Source organism: Ambystoma mexicanum, chromosome 11 (assembly GCF_040938575.1).
Source record: "Ambystoma mexicanum isolate Mex_15411 chromosome 11, UKY_AmexF1_1, whole genome shotgun sequence".
NCBI classification, from domain to species: Eukaryota; Metazoa; Chordata; class Amphibia; order Caudata; family Ambystomatidae; genus Ambystoma; species Ambystoma mexicanum.
This window is the reverse complement of record NC_090934.1, coordinates 1313140603-1313158463: the sequence shown is the minus strand read 5'-3', so window position 1 is coordinate 1313158463 and position 17861 is coordinate 1313140603. Positions and strand designations below refer to the sequence as shown.

At 44.8% G+C, this 17861-nt stretch overlaps 1 protein-coding gene across 2 annotated transcripts in view; it reads right to left on the bottom strand.

Moving 5' to 3' along the window:
- DMXL2 (Dmx like 2) overlaps positions 1-17861 on the bottom strand; it is a 2950233-nt gene that overhangs the window by 110466 nt on the left and 2821906 nt on the right. The window lies entirely within an intron of this gene.

Genomic DNA, 17861 nt, shown 5'->3' with positions numbered 1-17861 from the left:
GCAAATTCAGTGCATTAAACATCACAATAAGCAAAATAATCCTAAAGGATCAGGCCCAAAACAAAATTACTGACCACCACCACTATTATCGTGGAGGGTGGGATACACAACCTCTGAACAACCTCTTCAAGCGCTTGACTGCCACAGATAGAAAAGAGGGAACTTGCTTTGAAGTGTAATGGAAAGGGGATCCTTTGATTAAACCAAAGGTTTTGGGGGCATTTGTTTACTTTTCTGCGATGCAAAGGTAGAATTGGTGGGTTGCAGTGCCCAGGTTGTGAGGCGGAAAAGGCTGAGGGACAATAAGGAAGGAGTGGTGCAGAGAAGGAGGCCGTGGTGGAGTAGGGCAATGAGAGGTGGAACCGTCCCACAACGGCACCTGAAAATGTAGATAAGTGTGGGGGTTCAAGTTAGGATCAGGGTGAATGAGGGATCCGCCCTTCTGGTCAAAACGAGGCAGGGTGAATAGGGGACAGCCCTGTAAAGACCCAGGTCAGAGCAGGACATAGGTTAGGCAGCAACGGAAAAGGCTCAGGAGGAAAGGCGGCGCCAGAAAGACCTGCACAGTAAAATAATATATTAAAAAAATACAACTCATCCAATTAAGGTAAATTAAGTAAAAGGAAAAGAAAAAGCTGTAAAAAACCATAAACACTTGCAATTATAGCATCCAATCTAATAAAATCCAACATAAAGATCTAAAGTATATTATGCAACACTGTTCTCCTTTGCTCTAATGCTTTTTTTAAGTAACACTGGAGGGCCCACGCAACTGTTTTACAAAAATTAATTTAAAATATAGTAGAGCAGGACCGACCTGGGTAAACCCTCAACCTCAGCGGTAATGATATTGTGCCACATATACAATCATATTTTGGACAGACCCAAAGAATTTGGCAAAGTCTACTCTATTGGCAGTTCAAAAGGTGGCAAACTTAAAACCTATTGAAGGGAGGGGTTGGTTAAGGGAACATATGAATCTAGAGTATTTGTAAGTGTTGATAACATCATTGGCCGCCCCTTATATTATCTCTAAATACTTTTAATACTGATTATAGAGAATACAGTAGCAGATTGGCCTGTGTGAGTTTGTATAGCATGTTGCTACATGGACCCATATGATTGGTTGGCATTCTCTCCCAACCTCTGACTTTCGGCTCGTTAGCAACACGTAAGCAAAACGAAACCCAGGTGCAGAGACCAACATCAGACCATGTCCCACTTGCTCCAATTAGTCCATCATCTCTCATCGGTCAGGCCCTTAACCAAAGTTTCTCCTTTGAAGTTGACCTTGCAGCCTTTTCTTTGCTCTGGGATCTTTGAGAGAGTGTGGGTACACCCTTATCTTCATCCACAGCTTAATGAATGGCCCTTGTTTTCACCCTCAGTCACGTGTGAGACCACAAAGTTGTCAATTTCAACCTCTTATTTACTGCTATTTGATTTAATTGTACTAGTTGCTATTACTCCTCTTTACCTCGGAGACTTGATCACCACATCTCATATATGCTTTCTGCATTTTTAATTATCCAATACTTGGCACTTGTGTCCGTTTTCTTCTTAGCTAAATTTAAGAAAAATATGTGTCAGGTCCAAGGCTTATCCGCTTGACTCCTCCCCATCCTTCACACAAAGCTGTTTTTCCAGTGTCTCTCGTCGCTGCAGCCTTGGTCTGTTTCTGAGGTAGCTCGGCTGGATTCAATACGAGTCCGACGTCCAACTTTTTCCCCATGGCTGCTGTAGTCACATTATTGTTTATACTGCAGCAAGTTTCTATAGGTCTCCTCTACCGTGCGTTTCTACATATATACATTTACTTTGCCTCTTCTTTGATACTCATGAGTTCTACAGAGTTGATTACATGTTTCTCTTGTTGCGTTAGTTATATCATTTATTCTTTTGAATATTCATAGATCGTTTCAGTGCATCCATGTGTCTTTAATTCAAGATGTCACTCTGCAGCTGTTAGATTTTCTTTACAGTTCTTCAATGTTCATTGCGGTATGTTGACATCTGTCTACTGTCTCAGTACGAGGGTACATTCAATACGGTTGTCTGAGTGCACTCAATGCCGCAAAGCTTGGTGTCATAGATACAGCTATTTCATTGTCAGTCCAACATGATGAAGGTAAGGGGATGGAGCTTAACAATGACATGTGTCTGCTCCTCCACATTCCCCCCTCTGGTCGACTCCTCGGCCACCTCCTCTTCCTCAATCTTCTTTATCGCTTGTGTCCATCTTGACTTCTTTGGGATCCACACATTTGTCAGCCCTTCAGGTCACCTGCATTCTTGATATACTCATCCGCACTCCAGGCCATGTGACAATATTCACAGGTGGGCTGGCAGAATACCCAAAGTCCAATATAGTTCTTATGATCCTTTGGGTAGTAAAACCTCATTCTTGGGTGTGCCAACAAACTTTTCATTATGTTTTCACGTGTGGTGTCTTTAGTCTGCAGAGTGTGACCATCTTTCATATCAATTATTATCTTCATCCCAGTCGCTTTCTTTGTAGTTTCTTGCACTGTCCTATAAATATCCTTATAAAAGACAGAATCCTAGCAATATCAACACTAGTACTGTGGCAAGTAGTTTGAAGGCATTCGCGTCCATGTCAGAACCCATGAGAACAAGGACAAGAACCAATCACCTCATCTACTTCGTCAGCTTCTTCTTCCATTTTCATATGCAGGGTTGTCAACATGGTAATCGCCTTGTCAGGGTTCCATTTGCTCCATCATAGGCAGGTGTGAATGTACAGCAAGAAGGCCTGATTTTTGCACAAATGCCTCCTTCCATTGCTGTAATTGGATCCAAAACGTACCTGTTCTGGAGGATCATCAGCCTGATTGCCCTCAGTTATTCTCTGATCGCGTTAAATCCTTTTATTGTCGTATTGATCGTTTGTAGCAGCTCCCATTGGTTATCTGTAACAATTTGGCAATCACTGTAGTCTGTAGTCCTGGCATGAATATAGGATGTAAATATCACTGCTGTCTTGCTAAATAATCTGCTCTGCAGGAATGTCTTCAAAAGCGTCTTCTGATTTTACTGAGAAATAGTTCTCTCTCTTCATTCTTTGAAGACTAAGCAACCACCTCTTCCTTTGGTGCGCATCAACCTTTGGAAACTCTTCAATACTTAGGTCCCTTTGGGGAATCACCAATGTAGGAACATGTATGATCACAATAGAGCATATTCCTCCCCAGTTTTTAGGCAGCTGCATATATGCTCTGGATCCACAGGCCCAATAACTATCCATTAGCACAACAGTTCCACCATTGTTATGTTATAGAAACTTGTAAAGCACAACCACCACCCAAGGGCATCAGGGCGCTAGAACCAACAGTAACAGAACCAGAAAAGGCAAACCAAGAAAACTAAAACAGAAGAGTCTTCAAGGCATGATGGAAAGAGAAGTGATTGTCTATTCCACGAAGAGCAAAGGGGAGAGAACTCCTAGCCTTGGCTGCAGCCATCGAGAAGGACCGGCCACCTAAGCGAGAATGATGTATGCGGGGGACTTGGATGGTTAACAAAGAGTGAGAGTGAAGTGCCCTCAAGGGAACATAGGGACAGAACTTACACTGAAGAAATTCAGCACCCATTTTATAAAAACACTTTGTGAACAATACACAAGGATTTAAACAGCACACATTGCTCAACAGGAAACCAGTGTAACTGACATAGGATGGGACTCATATGCGCACCATATGGAGGATGAAGGACCGCAAGGCCAACCATATTCTGCAGAAGTTGGAGCCAATGGATCAGACTGGCTGGTTGAGCCAAATAAAGTGCATTACAATAATCAATACCACTCATCACCAGTGAAGACACAACAGGGGCATAGAATTTAGAAGGGATAAAATATCGAATTTAAGATGACCAGTTTGACAAACTGAGGCCACAGACATAGAAAGTGAGGCCGAGATTATGAAAGCCAGATCTTTTACCAGAATGGCAGGTGATGGAAAAGGGCCGAAACTGGGGCTGGGGGTCAAAAATCCAGCATTCAGAAAGACACCAGATCATTTGAGCATGTGCTTGCATCCTTTATTTTCTCCAACTTGAACCAGCCCTTTGTTCCGGAGGCATATTTTTGCACTCTGTATACGTATTATGGACACAGGTTCTGTTGCATGGTCAACCCATGTTAGTAGTTAGAATACTTGGCCCATGGCTTTAGGCATACATCAACTAGTTGCACTATGCTTACTGATTCCTTCATCAATAAGTGTGCAATGCATGATAACATTCCTTCTTCCCATCCTGTGCTGATGGCAACTCGTCCATATACCAATAGCTGAGGCCTCTCCCAGCATCCTGGTAATCCTGGTGTTTCTTGCATATCTGCACATCCCAGCTGTCACGATGCCTGCCCCTGGAAAGCCAGACCAGGCCCAGCAACCCCGGAAGCAGGCATCATGCCACTTGAAGCATGCCCAAAAACCCCAGTTAGGGGCTGTTTGGCTACAGTCCTGGCGCTTATGGCGCCAGGCTCATAAGAATAAAGTCAGTCCTGGCGCCATGGGCGCCAGGCTCATTACAGAAAACATACCTGATGCAGACCATGCTGCATACCTACCTGATGCAGACCTTGCTGCACGAAGCCACAAGCCAAATGAGGCTTAGAGGGACCATTTTACCTCAGGGACTCCTTTCCTCTCGGGTGGGGCTGTGGAAGAATACTTACCTGGGACTTCTTCCAAGGCTATTTAAGCCACACCCGGACAGCCACACGTGCTTTGCGTTATTCTGCTTGCTGCAGCGTAACGCTCACTGTGTCTTCAGCAGCTCCAGTCTTCAGCCACGCCCGCTTCAGCCCTGGAACACCTGGAACAAGAAAAGGATAAGGAGAAGAGGTCAGAACAAAACCCTTACCTGAATCCTTGATCCAGCACATCGTCGATCTGGAAGAGAGAAGCCTTCACAGGTGCATTGCCACGCACCTCGCAGCGCCGCGCTGAACTCACCATCTGGGGCTGCATTCCTTTACTCCATCGCGAGCCCAGCATCTCCAGGCCATTCTTCAACACCTGGGGGAGACAAGAACAAATAGGTGAGCAAGGGCAATACAAACCACCACCAAATACTTACCTGATTACCACAGGGGGGTACTCACCTCATCTCGGGTCGGCGCAGTCAATTCTGCATCACCGCCGCACCCCGGCCCCCAAGGGGAAAAACAAGGACAACACAACCTAACCCCAAAGACTTACCTGATTTACCACAGGGGGGTACTCATCTCATTTCGGGTCGGCGCAGTTAATTCTGCATCATCGCTGTACCCCGGCCCCAAAGGGGAGAACCACAATAGACTTACCAGGATCTTACCAATTGCCACTTGGAACTCTTCTGGTGGTTTAAATCTGCAACCTGCAAGGAATCTGGCAGAGTGAAGATCAGACTTTTGAAATATTACGAACAATTGGACTTTAGAGTCAATACTGGAACTCACCAATTCCTCCACGCCAGTGAAGTAACTGGTCGTCTACGCGCCCCTGCGCTCGACGCAGGATGGAGAGCTCATCTTTCCAAATCTTCAGGTGAGATTAAGAGGGGACTTCAGGAGTGTTCTGTGGGCAGACAAGGGGAGTGGGAAGGCGGGTTAACGCTCAGATTACGGGAGGTTAATTCCCTTTCTCCATTTCAGAAAGATATTCGTACGAGCCCAACAAACAAAGCTAAGTGGGTCTGTCCAGTCTGTCATCTCGGCTCTATGTGTTACTCTGGTGGAAGCAACAGCGGGCCAGTCCAGATCGACGCCCCCGTGGGAATCAAGTGAGCGTAACAGAACGCGAAGCCTACCCACAAATACCCACCTGGGCGTCATGGAGACCTCGGAAACCGATCAGTTGGCCCAATTATTAGGGGAACTAAGGGCCGAAGTGCATTCCACCCGCCAGGAAACCAATGCCCTCAGGAGGGAATTGATAGTATCAAAAGAAGGAACTGATGATTTGGCCAGGCAGCTATTACAAAGCCAGGCTGGACAAACACCTCTACCTGGACTCGGGGTCAGCCTAGCTCCGGTGCCACCGAGTAACCCGGTGCAGATAAACCTTCCTGGAGCCGTTCCCTTGGCTCCGCCTGAACGCTTTGCCGGAGACCCAAAAAGGTTTGCTATATTCATGAATCAATGTCGCTTACACTTTTTATGTAGACCTGGAGCTTTCCCAAACGATTAAGCCAAGGTAGCTTTTGTACTGTCATATCTCAGCGGCAGTGCAGCGGACTGGTCCATTCCGCTAGTAAATCAGGGTGACCCGATTCTTCGAGATTTCCAAGGTTTTCGAACTAGCATGGAAAGACTGTTCGCCCGACATTCCCAAGGACAGGCTTTGGATAACGAACTTTTATCCTTACGGCAAGGTAATCGGGATCTTTTATCTTACATTACAACTTTCAATAGATTAGTTGTGGAAACCGAATGGCCTGAAGCCAAGCGAATTACATTATTCCATCGAGGGCTTTGGGGAGAACTCAAGGATGTTTTAGCCCAAGTCGTGAACCCGCCTTTAGACTGTGCTGAATATATAGATTTTGTGGTCCAGTTAGATCACAGACTTCAAACCAGAAAGGCTGATCGAACCAAGTTTGAAAACAGGGTCTTGGTTAAAACCTACGTAACCTCTAAGGGGGTAGATGCCTCAGAACCCATGCAAATCGGGGGAGTTAGAGGACCCTTAACCCAGAAGGAAAGGGAAAGAAGACGGCAACAGCAATTATGTCTATATTGCGGAGCTACTGGTAATTTCCTTCGGAACTGCCCTGTAAAACCACCCAAGAAAACTATAGGAGCAGCAGACGAAAGCCACTTGAAACCTCACTCGGGAAACGATCACGCCCGGCAAGCATAGAGGTCAGCTTGCCGAGCTTAAAGAAGGACACTCTGACCTCGCATTTCACCATACCCATGGTCCTTATAGATCCAGAGCAGCCATCACGCATGCACGCGGTAAAGGCGTACGTAGATAGTGGAGCCATAGGAAACTATTTGGACTACGGATTGGCTTCCAGGATGAATCTACCTCTCACCCGAAAGACCACTGCCGATGTCGTCACCACTGTTGATGGAACTGAAATTGCCTCTGGGCCCGTAACTCATTCCACTGCAGAGATGACATTGCTGGGTCAGGATGGACACCGAGAGGTTATGGTGTTTGATTTAATCAAGGCTCCACAGTTTCAACTGATACTGGGAATCCCTTGGTTGGAAAAACACAATCCCTGTATTGATTGGCGAGAGAAGAGACTAACCTTCCCATAATGTGCTAACACCTGTTACCCAAAGAGAACTCTAAATTCAGTACTGGCCCCAATAATCCCAGCTGCCATACAATTACCTGCTGAATACCAAGACTTTCAGGATGTCTTTCAAAAGGAGCAGGCAAACACCTTACCACCGCACAGATCGTATGATTGTCAAATAGATCTCATACCAGGAGCACAACCACCTTGCAGCAGAATCTATGCCCTCACGGAACCTGAAAATCTCCACTTGCGCCAGTACCTAGACCAGTATCTTGCTAATGGCTTCATCCGCCCGTCCAAGTCCCCTGCATCTTCCGCTTTGTTCTTCGTGCCAAAAAAGGAAGGCGACCTTAGAACATGCATTGACTACCGCGCGCTGAATCAGATAACTATCAAGAATCGGTACCCATTGCCTTTGATCCCTGAACTACTAGACCAGGTAAAGAACGCTTGTATATACACAAAACTAGACCTTCGGGGGGCATATCATCTGGTACGCGTCAAAGAGGGTGACGAATGGAAGACTGCTTTTCGCACCAAGTACGGATTATTTGAGTACCAGGTGATGCCTTTCGGACTGTGTAACGCACCAGCAGCCTTCCAGTTCTTCATGAACGATGTCTTCCGAGAGCTCATCGATGTTTGTGTAGTCGTTTACATCGACGATATCTTAGTATACTCCCTATCAGAATCCGATCATGTAAAGCACATCCGAACAGTCCTAGAAAAGTTACGCCAGTATAAGTTATATGCTAAAATGGAAAAGTGCATCTTTCACACTACGGAAGTAGAGTTTCTTGGATTTATTCTGACTCTGAAAGGAATCCGGATGGATACACGTAAGGTGGACGCAATTCTTAATTGGCCTTCGCCAAGCTCAGTCAAAGGAGTTCAAAGCATGCTCGGCTTTGCCAATTTCTACCGCAGGTTTATCCCGGACTTCTCACACATTGTACATCCCATTACAACACTATTGCGAAAGAATAAACGCTTTGCATGGACAGAAGAAGCCGAGAACGCCTTCCAAGAGTTAAAAAAGAAATTCACGTGCGCTCCTGTATTACGACACCCGCGCCCAGAGCTTCCCTACATAGTGGAAACAGATGCATCCATTTCAGCTATGGGAGCAGTGCTCTCCCAAAAGGATCCCGAAACTAACCAGCTGCACCCAGTGGCGTTTTGGTCAAGAAAGATTTCGGCTCCCGAATTAAATTATGCTATAACCGACAAGGAACTGTTGGCCATCAAGCCCGCCTTCAAGGCTTGGCAGCACTATCTGCTGGGCGCCAGGCATACCATTACGGTCATCACTGATCACCGCAACTTACAATACCTAAAGGTAGCCAAGGCCCAATCTTCACGCCAACTCCTTTGGGCATTGTTCTTCGCCGAGTTTGATTTTGTAATAACCTATCGACCAGGTTGTAAAAATGGAAAAGCTGACGCCCTGTCCCGAATAGGAATGGGAGAAACAGAAAGAGCTTTAGAACCTGTACCCATAATTCCCGAACAGAGGATCCTTGGTCTGACATCCATACACTCTCTGGAGGACATTCAAGAAAAGGTCCATCAACTCTTTGATTCCGATGCCTTACAGGGCTGGGCAAGGAAAGGCCCAGAGTATTCTGTCACCAACAATCTACCTTATTACCAAGGCCGGCTATTTCTGCCACTAAAGGAACTACAGAAACTTGTCATTTCTCATTACCTCGACACCTTGATGGAAGGGCATCCTGGCATTGCAAAAACTGAAGCGAAAAGATGTCAAGTTGTTTGTCATGTCTTGTGGCATTTGCGCTCAAAATAAAGGGGAAAAGAAAAAACCCGCTGGATTATTACAACCATTAGACATACCACCTACTCCTTGGCATACCTTGTCAGACTTTATCACGGATTTACCTCTGTGCAATGGTTATAACACCATTCTAGTTATTGTAGATCTTTTTTTCTAAAATGGCCCATTTCATTCCTTTAAAAGGAATACCTTCAGCTTCAATCCTGGCCAAGGAGTTCCTTGAAAATGTTGTCCGCCTACATGGCTTTCCTTCCGTGTTAATTTCGGACCGGGGAAGTCAATTTATTTCACATTTTTGGAGGAAGTGCTGCCAGCTGGCACAAATTGATATTAGGCTTTCAACCAGCCACCATCCCCAGACCGACGGTCAAACAGAGAGAACCAACCAGACTCTTGAGCAATACCTACGTTGTATGCTACATCAATCTGAGGAGGATTGGAAAGACATTCTTTGGATCGCCGAGTATGCATACAATAATTCTGTACACTCAGGAACTAAACAAAGCCCTTTTTTTTACCATATATGGTCACCATCCTCGAACCTCAGACTTAGATTCTCCCCAGCATTTAGAGATGCCCGCGGTGGACCATCTCCACGCTGTTATCACACAAGCCTTTAAAGAGGCGACTGCACATTTACAAAAGGCTAAGGATAAATACAAGAAGGATGCTGATCAACACAGGAGTGAAGCACCGCAATACCAAGTAGGGGACCAAGTATGGTTAGCCACCAAGTACTTACCCACTCAAGGGAACACAGACTTTTAACCCCAGGTATTTGGGACCTTATTCTATTAAGGCTATAATTAACCCAGTGGCAGTCAAGTTGGACCTGCCTGGTCATATGCGTGTTCATCCTGTTTTTCACGTGTCTCTTTTGAAGCCTGTGCAACCAGGAACTAGGCTAACCACCCCACGTGACCTATCCTCATAGACGGGGAACCCGAATTCGAAGTCAAGAATATCTTGGACTCTAAAAGGGTGAGATCTAAACTCTTCTATCTCATTGACTGGAAAGGTTATGGTCCACAAGAAAGATCTTGGGAGCCTAGTGACCATGTGCATGCACCTCAATTAGTGAAAAGGTTCCACCAAGAATTTCCAGACAAACCAAGGGCGAGAGGGAGAACAGCTTTAGGAGGGGCCTTGAGGGGAAGTGCTGTCACGATGCCTGCCCCTGGAAAGCCAGACCAGGCCAAGCAACCCCGGAAGCAGGCATCATGCCACTTGAAGCATGCCCAAAAACCCCAGTTAGGGGCTGTTTGGCTACAGTCCTGGCGCCTATGGCGCCAGGCTCATAAGAATAAAGTCAGTCCTGGCGCCATGGGCGCCAGGCTCATTACAGAAAACTTACCTGATGCAGACCATGCTGCATACCTACCTGATGCAGACCTTGCTGCACGAAGCCACAAGCCAAATGAGGCTTAAAGGGACTATTTTACCTAAGGGACTCCTTTCCTCTCGGGTGGGGCTGTGGAAGAATACTTACCCGGGACTTCTTCCAAGGCTATTTAAGCCACACCTGGACAGCCACACGTGCTTCGCGTTATTCTGCTTGCTGCAGCGTAACGCTCACCATGTCTTCAGCAGCTCCAGTCTTCAGCCACGCCCGCTTCAGCCCTGGAACAGGAAAAGGAGAAGAAGGTCAGAACAAAACCCTTACCTGAATCCTTGATCCAGCACATCGTCGATCTGGAAGAGAGAAGCCTTCACAGGTGCATTGCCACGCACCTCGCAGCGCCGCGCTGAACTCACCATCCGGGGCTGCATTCCTTTACTCCATCGCGAACCCAGCATCTCCAGGCCATTCTTCAACACCTGGGGGAGACGAGAACAAATAGATGAGCAAGGGCAATACAAACCACCCCCAAAGACTTACCTGATTACCACAGGGGGGTACTCACCTCATCTCGGGTCGGCGCAGTCAATTCTGCATCACCGCCGCACCCCGGCCCCTAAGGGGAAAACAAGGACAATACAAACCACCCCCAAAGACTTACCTGATTACCACAGGGGGGTACTCACCTCATCTCGGGTCGGCGCAGTTAATTCTGCATCATCGCTGTACCCCGGCCCCAAAGGGGAGAACCACAATAGACTTACCAGGATCTTACCAATTGTCACTTGGAACTCTTCTGGTGGTTTAAATCTGCAACCTGCAAGGAATCTGGCAGAGTGAAGATCAGACTTTTGAACTCTTACGAACAGTTGGACTTTAGAGTCAATACTGGAACTCACCAATTCCTCCACGCCAGTGAAGTAACTGGTCGTCTACGCGCCCCTGCGCTCGACGCAGGATGGAGAGCTCATCTTTCCAAATCTTCAGGTGAGATTAAGAGGGGACTTCAGGAGTGTTCTGTGGGCAGACAAGGGGAGTGGGAAGGCGGGTTAACGCTCAGATTACGGGAGGTTAATTCCCTTTCTCCATTGCAGAAAGATATTCGTACGAGCCCAACAAACAAAGCTAAGTGGGTCTGTCCAATCTGTCATCTCACCTCTACGTGTTACTCTGGTGGAAGCAACAGCGAGCCAGTCCAGATCGACGCCCCCGTGGGAATCAGGTGAGCGTAACACCAGCCTCTTCATTTCCACAATCCTTACTTGTTCTCCGGTCAAGGATGAATATATGAGCATTTTGTTCAACCAGCCTATATTTTTCTCCATCTTCTGTGTTTTTACATAAGCGTCTTCATATGTAAATGAGTTCTCTGATCGCCATCGTAGGGTAGCCCATCTTCCTTCAAACTGGCCTCTTCTCTTTCACGCTGCTAGATGGCTGACACACTTTGCATTGTGGGCATGCATTTCTTTTGCAATACATGTTCTAGCTGCATTCGTGGCGTAAGGGATGAGGGATTAACTTTCATCTGATGTTCTCTCCCCACCTCCTTCATGTGCTGATACCACATGTTGTTCTTTAAATGGAGAGGAACACTAAAAAATACATTTGTATCTTGATAATTTGGTCCAACACCTCTTTTGGATCGAGCAATTAGTTCAAATATAACAGGATAAATATTACTTGCCGCTTTGTTAGGGAGAGAAAGTGATGTCTCATTTTCAGGAATTCCCCTTAATATATAAAACAATACCTGACAAAATACGTAAACCATAAAGCCATAAAGAAACGTCATAAAACAAAGTGTAACTAGAAGAAGCAATGTCATATTATTCAAATGCCACATAATCTCTTGTGGAGTAGATGGTTTCCTTGTGAATGCGCATTTTATATACTGGAAAATTCCCATATTTTATTATTCAGTTTATTTGCTTTCACTTATTTTTCAGATTTTATGTTTGGAAGTATCAAATACCCGATTAAAATAGCAACAACAATTCTGCGAACAATAGGACCGTTTTTAGGATCCTCATAAAATGTAGCCGCATCCATGTGCTGTCTTACTAAATCCAGATAAGACTGAAGAATATAGGTGTAAAGTACATTCAGAAAGGTGTGTAATGTTACAATTCTGGGCTTCATGAAAAGATATATGCAGATCAATATTGCATTGTTGTTGACTTATTGTTCGAAATCACTGTAATAAATCAAGCAGTGTAAGGTGTGCTCTGTAATTCTTATTTCTCTTGGTTGTCGTCTGTTGAGTTTTAATTGACAAAATGTTTCTGGACTGGCCGCAAGTCCATTCACTTCCTGCTTAAACTTTTAGGGAGTGTCTATTAATTGCAGAATGTTTTTTCGTTAATCTGTGAATTCTTTATCCTTTCCCTTAGTAACCAATCTGGTCTGCATGCGCAGAACTTCTCTTGCTTAGCAGTCAACGAGTGTAAGAGGGGTCGGGTTCTCTCCTTTGTAGATCTTCACAACAGTCAGGTGTAACCAGGCTCTTCTTGGCTTTAGTTTAACCGCAGTGGGTGTGACCTCTTCTAACTACAGTCCTTTGAAACAGGGCTTATTCCAGGGACGCACAAAAAAGTGTGCTAACACCTGGTCCCCTGGATACAAACTCGGTTGCCTAAGTAAAGTGTCTATATCGCTGGTTTGGCTATCATCTTCAACTCTTCCCACTGTTTGATCTGTTGAGAAATGAAAAACACTAGCAGTCATATTTGTTAAATAATCATGTATTTCATCACCTAAAGCCTCTGCTACACTGTGGGCATCAGTTTCCAATCCAGGGGGAGGAGTAAGGGGTATTCTCGTTCAACATACAGTTACCAACTCATGTAGAGCTGGATGGTGACCAGAACTAGGCTGGTTCCTAAGGGCAAACAAAGCAAGGGGCAGACAATGCAGCCACCCCTTCTTCAAAGTCATTTTAATCATAGCTATCTTCACCTTATTTAATTGTGTTTAATTGTTCACAAATTCCATTTGCCTGTGGGTGATAGGTAGAAGAGAATGTGTGCGTTATGCCTAATAGGTAAACTATCTGCTCGAACAACTCATTTACAAAATGCAGTCCATTGTCAGACTCCATGACTTCGCACACACCCCATCTTGGAAATACTTTGCACACAAGAAACCTGGCAGCATATGCGGCATTGGGGTGTGTGCATGGGCCTGCCTCAATCCATCTGAAAAGGGGACATACTACTACCAGCATGTACCTATAGCCATTGCATACTTGCAACATATTCACATAATCTATATGTAGGTGCTGAAAAGGACCATTAGGCCTTGGGATTGCTTATCTCAGTGTTCTTAAAGTGTGTCCTGTCGTGAATTTTTGACAGACAATGCAATTTACAATAAACTGTGCCAGCTGTTCTAATAAATTTGGTGTGAACCAGTCTTCTGCAATCGTGGCAGCAAGACTCCCTTTTGCGATTTTCGCTGGGTAGTGAAGCTGCCCCAGCGCCACCTTCAATAATGCTAGAGGCATAACTGGCTTTCAGTACTATCTTGTCTTCAAAAAGCCTCAGTGGGGGATAAAGAACACCCGTGTTTTTCCAAAGATCCTGTTCTTCCGGTGGTGCATGACCTTGTAAACTCAATTGTACAATAGATACCATATTAAACCCTTCCTTGATTATTATACTCCAGCATCGCAATTGTTTCACATTCTCTGCATCCAAATTTTAAATGTTGGGAAATACGCTGCCCTTTTGGCTTCTATTTCTGTGGCTTTGTTACAGGGAGAAATCATGTTTGCCATTTTAGTATGGGCTTTGCACTTCACAACTGCGATAGCCAATGGAAGCTTTAGAACTTTAATAAGATGATTCAATAGCAGTGCATGTTGCAGGGCCGAGCTGTCTGTGCGGAGGAAGCCCCTCCTTTCCCAACGTGACAATCCTGCATGTACGGTTGACGTCACATAGGTGGGGTCAGAGTACACTGTCACTTCCTCTTCCTCGTATCTCTGGAGTGTGGCGATAAGTGCCACTAACTCTGCAGCCTGTGCTCAACAATGCAAAGGCAATCTTGTACTTGTCACTACCTCAAATTCACCCTCCCGATTCAATTTCACTACTGCCATCCCAATATGCCTTTCGACAGCCATTTGGTCAATTTCTGAAGAACCATCAATAAATAGAACCGCTCCCCTAACCCCCGCAAGAGCATTTTCTCCAACATGGGAATATCATAGAATTCAGTATACATTGTACAATCATGCATATAATCCTCTTTCCCAACAAATTCTGCTAGAAATGTCACTGGATTCACTGCTCTGCATCTAAATATTTTAATCACCGATTTTGAAATGCTTACCTCATAGCCTGATGCTCTTTGTGTAGTCAATGGACTGCTCGACAAATAACTTTATTGAGCACCACATTGTAATACTTGCAGCCTTTTCAATCGCAAATGCGGCAGCAGCAAAAGCTTGTTCACATGGGTAATATCCCAGCATTACTGGGTCTTCAATCCCATTGTAATATGCTAGTGGTTTGTGCCCATGTCCTAAAGTTGTTTTATGTGTCAGAACCGCTGTCATCACTACACCATTGGAGTGCGAAAATAAAAATAACTCTTCATTGTAATCTGGAATTCCTAGCACAGGGGCTGTACAGATCACCCGTTTCAGCTCTTCAAATCCCTCAGTCATTTCCTCCGTCCATGTCATCTTTTTCTTATCTACCTGTGCTTCCTTAAGTCCCTTTGAAAGTGGTTGAATATTTGTGCTATAATCAAAAAGCCAGGCTCTACAATAATTACATAGGCCTAAAAACTGTTGCATTTCTCTTATGGTTTTTGGTTGGGAGTCTTCTGAATCGCCTCTGCCATTTCGGGTGTCACTTTTCTCCCCTCTTGAGAGATCACCTGTCCTATCTATAGGACCACTTTCTGACAATATTGCAATTTCTCCTTGTCCACTTTGTATCCTTTCTCTGCTAATATTGTCATGAGTTGCAAAGAGTCTTTTCAGCATCTTTTTTCTGTCTCACTGCACACTAAAATGTCATCCACATATTGAACAATTGCACTCTTAAGCTGTACATTGCTCAGATTCATATGGAAGACTCTGTTAAAAAATGAGGGGGCTCACAGTACCCCTTGGGCAAATAAGTATGTTTCAGGTGGATATTTCTATAGGAAAAGGAAGTCCGATCTTGTGAGTGCTCATGGAGGGGAATTGAGAAGAACACATTTTTTTAAATCTATTAACAGTAAAATACTTAGCTGTTAGTGGGACATTACATAATATTGTAGCTGGGTTCGGAACAAGAGGAAACTCTGCTTCAACAATATTATTAGAAGGCTGGAGGTCTTCAATAAATCTCCATGATCCCCCTCCCCCTTTTGATTTCTTGACAGGATACACAGCCGTGTTGCATGGAGAGTCTGTTGGTACCAATAGTCCTTGCTTCATTAATGCGGAAATGGTTTCAAATATTCCCTCGTCAGTTCCTGTAGACATGGGATACTGTTTTTCTCGTGGCAAGATAACTCCAGGCTTGAGTTTAATTTTGACTGCTCATACTCCCTTCAGTAGACCTACATCATAAGGACTACTAGTCCACAAAATGCTTGGTACCTTTTCTAAATCCTCATGAAAGTATAGCAGTTTCTGTCTCACTAATGCCATCCCCTGTGGGATGTCTCTGTTCTCTACTTTAATCCAATAGGTAAGGCTTATGAAAAATACCAATTCATCATCTGAATAATCGTCTCTGAATAATTCCTTGTCTGTCAAATGTGTCAATCTGTATCCTTCCCCGAGAGCTATTTCTGCTCTCCATCCTCTTCCTTCATCATCTGTTCCATGAACAACCATGATTTCCTCTCAGACCACCACTGACTCTAACTCTAGGGGAATTATCTGCTCATCTTCACTATCCATAGGTATTTCTGGTCGGAACAAAAATTCATCAGATATTCTCAATATTTTACCCACTAATCTGGGGAGGCATGTTAACAGGACAGCTACTCCATACAAAAATACTGGTGGATCTAGAGGAACTCCTCTCAATGCTTTATGTTTTGAAAATGCTAGTATAAAGTTCTTTTACATTCCTCCGATGTATTCCTGGAGTAGAACATACAATTCCTTTGTCCATAAAAGATATCATCATGTTTAATTTTGCCATTAAGTCATTCCCTAATATGTTAACTGGCGTTGGTCAGGAGTACAACCGTGGCATAGATACGTCATGTTTCCCTATAGAAATTGGTAACCCATCAGTGAAAGGAACTAAAGTCATCGCCCCGGAAAGTCTGTACGAATTCATGCCAATGCCAGACATTGGGTATTTACCCCCTAGAAAACAGGAATGAGTCGCTTCAGTGTCTACAAGAAACAGAAATTACTTGCTTTCTATCGTCACCCTGACCCTTGTTTCCTCTTGGAGGTCTGCTGTTGCTGATAGTACTGAACGCATCAGGTAATTCTGTGGGTTGTCCTATTGTGGGAATAAGTTCATCCCAGTAACTGTGAAAGGATTTCCCCCTACCACGGTCACACTCCCTATCCTGGGTGTAGATGCTTGTGGAGCCCCTGCATTTGTGTTCCATTGCGGTGCCGTTGTTTGCTGGGTTTGTATAGGTGCTTGCTACAGATACCCTTGTGGAATCTGCACTTGGGCTGGGCTTTGTTGTACTTGCTGTATTTGCAGCGTATGTGTCCAATTCTGTTTGTGATCTCAGACATAATATTCTTGTGGTTCTGGATTACACATGCCCCCTCTTGAAGCCTTCCAGTTTTGTTGCATGCCTCCTCCACTCATACACGTTCGGGCTATATGCCCCATTCTCCCACAATTCCAACATTGCTGTGGCTGTCCTCCATTAAAGCCTCCTGCTCCTCCTTGGGAGTTCTGGAATCCCCCTCGCCCTCCTCTGAATGCATTCCCCCCTTCCTCGTGACCAAATGTTATATCCACCTTGATCCATAGAATACCCCACATTACCTGCCTGTACTGGCTGCACCCTTTGTGCTACCACACTTTCACCACTTGTCAATACCACTCCTTCTATGGCAAGCTTCGACAATGTTGTCTGAACTAACTTTGCTTCGTCTTCACATTTTTTCTTGTTGTTCTGTTACAACCTTCGAAAATGATGTACAATGGTCAATTGTATTTCTGGTCATGGTTTTGCCTCCATTCCAGTCTGCTTCTTCATCTGCCTTTACAGTGGCTCAGCCAGTCCCTGACATAAAACGTGGTAAAATAATGCCACTGTTTTGTCCCATGGTTCAAGCCTTCAGTGTTCTTTTATCTCCATAATAAAGGCAACAGGGTCCTCATCCTCCCCCATTTCCCTAGTCATAATTGCACCCATGTCTGATGTGTTGGGATACTGTACTTTAAGAGCTCTCCATACATCTGCTCTACAGTTACTGAATGACGCTCCGTCGAGTGTCGTGTTTTGTGCTGTTACACTTGCATACCCTGCTCACTT